Genomic DNA, 4,457 nt, shown 5'->3' with positions numbered 1-4,457 from the left:
TAGCCTCACCATTAATTTGACAGCAATTTTGGGGCCATTAACATTCTTGTGGCATTCTGAAAAGAACATGAGAAAAGTTGAGATGTAATCCTCCTTTCTGATGAAGTGGAATGGAGTGTTCGGAGTCAAATTCTGATCTCTTACCAATACACCTTCAACAGTCAATGTGTACTGTTGTTCTTTTATATAAAGATAAAAAAGCACCAATGAGTTACTTCTTGGGTGATTTCACAGATTTCTTTTTTGCCTGTTGCTGTTGAGAACCGCTTCACTATCTACCTTTGGTGATGCTGCCCTCCACTGGCCAATTGCACAGATGGCAGGCACAATGTCTTTCCCATTGCCAGTTCCCTGCATCTGTTATTTTTTGGAGGAAGAAATGAAGGAGCAATGGAGAGATTTAAAACTGGTCAGGTATGCACAGAACATGCAAAGCATCCATCTGCTGATACTCTGCACCAGAATATGCAGATAGGGTTAGATGAAGAGGGGTGGGAGGAGGCTCATGTGGCATAGACCAGTTGGGTCAAATGGCCTGTTTCTCTGCTGTACATTCTATGTAATAAACTGAAGGTCAGCAACTTATCTGCAGGTAAGCATCTAACCAATTTTGTAATCATACAAATATCTCTTGTAGTTAGGTTCGTAGTTAGGTTCATTTTTAGGCACTGAAGAACTGGATTAATGTTCCACTTGTACAGGCTGTAAACTGATTTAATTGGGATTGATGGGCAGACTAGTATATCTCAGTGTATGGGCTGGGTCTGAACTGATAGACGGGTTGGGATTGTATGGAACAAGATTTGGGTACTACGAGCAAGATGTTTCTACTTTCAATAGTCTTTGCTTCTTGTAAATGTTGGGAAACCCTCATGTATTTGACTTCTGAGAACTGATTAGGTTGGGAGTGGGAGATGCCGATGTGTGACCTCCAAGAATTTAACAGACAGGGACTGGGAGCCTCACTTTAGGAAGGATATACAGGTCTTGGAGAAAGTCTAGCAATGATTTACCAAGATAAGGGTAGTGCCAAATTATTTGTTGTCCAATATTGCATTGTTTCCATCTTCCTATTTCATGTATTTATGTTTTACTCAAGTGACCTTCATGCTGTTTGCACATTTCTGACTGAAACATAGAAGATAGGAGTAGGAGTAGGCCATTCGGCCCCTCGAGCCTGTTCCACCATTTAATGAGATCATGGCTGATCATCCAAATTCAGTACCCTGTCCCTGCTTTCTCCCCATATCCCTTGATCCCTTTAGCCTTAAGAAATATATCTAACTCCTTCTTGAATATATTTAATGAATTGGCCTCAACTGCCTTCTGTGGTAGAGAATTCCACAGGTTCACCACTCTCGGGGTGAAGAAATTCCTCCTCATCTCAGTCCTAACTGGCTTACCCCTTATCCTTAGACTGTGGCCCCTGGTTCTGGACTCCCCCGCCATCGGGAACATTCTTCCTGCATCTAGTCTGTCTAGTCCTGTTAGAATTTTATAAGTTTCAATGAGATCCCCTCTCATTCTTCTAAACTCTAGCGAATATAAGCCTAATCAACCCAATCTCTATTCATACGTCATTCCTGCCATCCCAGATATCAGTCTGATGAATCTTCGCTGCACTCCCTCCATGGCAAGAACATCCTCAGATAAGGCGACCAAAACTGCACACAATACTCAAGGTGTGGTCTCACCAAGGCCCTGTACAACTGCAGCAAGACATCCTTGCTCTTGTACTTGAATCCTCTCGCTATGAAGGCCAACATACCATTTGCCTTCTTAACCGCCTGCTGCACCTGCATGCTTACCTTCAGTGACTGAGTTGTGATTCTTCTGTATTGCATCGCCACTGGAGGAAAGAGTCATGCCCATATAAGAATATGCATTTTGATGTGTAGATACAATGAAGGGATCAGCAGCACTCTTGAAGTCTGGTAGTTTGGTCAAAAAAATGGCTTGAGCTGCCTCGGTGGAGGACTAAATTTAATCTGGGGCAATCACAGAGATATGGGCCCTGAAATTCTACAGGATTCTATCAGTCTCCTGCTTCAACTCTGGTGGGAGATTAACAGAACCCATCTTTGAAAGAAGTTAAATTGCCAAGCCCAGATGAAAAGAGAAGCAAAGGAGGAAATAGTGGTGGCTCTGACCATCATTTTCCAATCCTCTCTAACTACAGGCGTGGTGCTGGAGGACTGCTAACGTTGTACCGTTGTTTAACAAGGGAGAAAGGGATAGACCAAATAATTACAGGCCAGTCAACCTAACCTCGGTGGTGGCAAATTTATTTGAAAAATTCTGAGGGGCAGAATTAATCGTCATTTAGAAAGGCACGGATTAATCAAGGACAGTCAGCATGGATTTGTTAAGGGAAAGACATGTCTGACTAACTTGATTGAATTTTTTGAGGAGGTAACAAGGAGGGTTGATGAGGGTAGATGTAGTCTACATGGATTTTAGCAAGGCTTTTGACAAGGTCCCTCATGGAAGACTGATCAGAAAAGTAAAAGCCCATGGGATCCAAGGGAAAGTGGCAAGTTGCATCCAAAATTGGCTCAGTGGCAGGAATCAAAGGGTAATGGTCGACGGGTGTTTTTGTGACTAGAAGGCTGTTTCCATTGGGGTTCCGCAGGGCTCAATACTAGGTCCCTTTTTGTGATATATATCAATGATTTAGACTTCAATGTAGGGGGCATGATTAAGAAGTTTGCAGATGATACAAAAATTGGCTGTGTGGTTGATAGTGAGGAAGAAAGCTGTAGACTGCAGCAAGATATCAATGGACTGGTCAGGTAGGCAGAAGAGTGGCAAATGGAATTCAATCTGGAGAAGTGTGAGGTAATGCATTTGGGAAGGGGTAACAAGGCAAGGAAATACATAATACAGGAAACTTTCGTTTAAACGGAGGTTAAATCTCCGGAATGCTCTATCCACCGGCAAAATTCAGGAGTCGGTTCAGATAACTTTTTTTTACTTTTCGTTGCTTTTTTTCTCCATTCCTGGCCATGCAAGCGTCTAGCTGAAGCTGTTGCTTAGCTACAGAGACGCTTGCAAGCTGCGCCGACTGTTTTGAAGCTGTTGCAAAGCAACAGGGTTTGTTGCTAGATACGGAGCTCAGAATCTCCGTATGTTTTAACATTAGCGCTGGTTTCTCCGGCAGTGTTGATCGACCGGCACCAGCTCGGTCCCATCAGTGCCGGATACCAGAAAGTTTCCTGTACATTGAGAAGTGTAGAGGAACAGAGCGACCTTGGAGTGCATGTCCACAGATCCCTGAAGGTAGCAGGATGGGTAGATAAGGTGGTTAAGAAGGCATACGGGATACTTTCTTTTATTAGCTGAGGCATCAACTACAAGAGCAGGGAGGTTATGCTTGAACTGTATAAAACACTAGTTAGGCCACAGCTAGTTCCGGTCACTACATTACAGGGAAGATGTGATTGCACGAGAGAGGGTACAGAGGAGATTTACGAGGATGTTGCCAGGATTGGAGAATTTTAGCTATGAAGAAAGATTGGATAGCCAGAGGAGGCTGAGGGGAAACTTAATTGAGGTGTACAAAATTATGAGGGGCCTATATAGAGTGGATAGAAATGACCTATTTCCCTTAGCAGAGAGATCAATAACCAGGGGGCATAGATTTAAAGTAATTGGTAGAAGGATTAGAGGGGAGTTGAAGAGAACTTTTTTCACCCAGAGGGTGGTGGGGGTCTGGAACTCACTGCCTGAAAGGGTGGTAGAGGCAGAAACCCTCATCGCATTTAAAAAGTGCTTCGATGTGCACTTGAAGTGCCGTAGCCTGCAAAGCTACAGACCAAGAGCTGGAAAGTGAGATTAAGCTGGATAGCTCTTTTTCGGCCGGCACAGACACGATAGGCCAAATGTCTATGATTCTATGAGAACTCCCAAGGAATCAGCACAAATGGCTGAAAACATTGCTCTGGGGTTCTGCTGGAGTTACGGTGCGAGACCGGTAGACCTCCTATAGAATTTCAGAGCCATGGTGTTATTCTCTGTCAGCTCTCCTCTCAGGTGCTCCTTCTAGTTCTGAGATTGGATGAATTCACCTTTATGCCAGAATTGGCAGCACTCCATTCTTTTGTTCCCTCCACTACCATCTCTAGCTCCTGTATTATTTATCATTGAGTCTCATTTACCAATCAACTCTGGTGACAGTATTATCACTATGTTCATTATAGGTGATTCAAGCCTCATTTTATGCTCATTTACATGTTTAGCAGGGATTGCTGCTGGTTTCAGCCGATTGGGTGCCTTAATTTAGTGTTGGTGGAGTCAAAAATAGGTGCAGTTAGCTCTGTGGTAATTACACAACGTTAGCACCACAAAAGTACCTTGATACCTACCAACTTGAAAATAAGGCTCAGAATGATGATATCTATAGCGCAATATATTTGCAAAGAAACATCATTTGCTGATCTTTCTCCTCCTCCAGATGT

The sequence above is a fragment of the Somniosus microcephalus genome, chromosome 4 (genome assembly GCF_052327205.1).
Source record: "Somniosus microcephalus isolate GS21.2 chromosome 4, FLI_Smic_1.0, whole genome shotgun sequence".
NCBI classification, from domain to species: domain Eukaryota; kingdom Metazoa; phylum Chordata; class Chondrichthyes; order Squaliformes; family Somniosidae; genus Somniosus; species Somniosus microcephalus.
The sequence above is the reverse complement of the archived record's forward strand: the minus strand, read 5'-3'. Positions refer to the sequence as shown.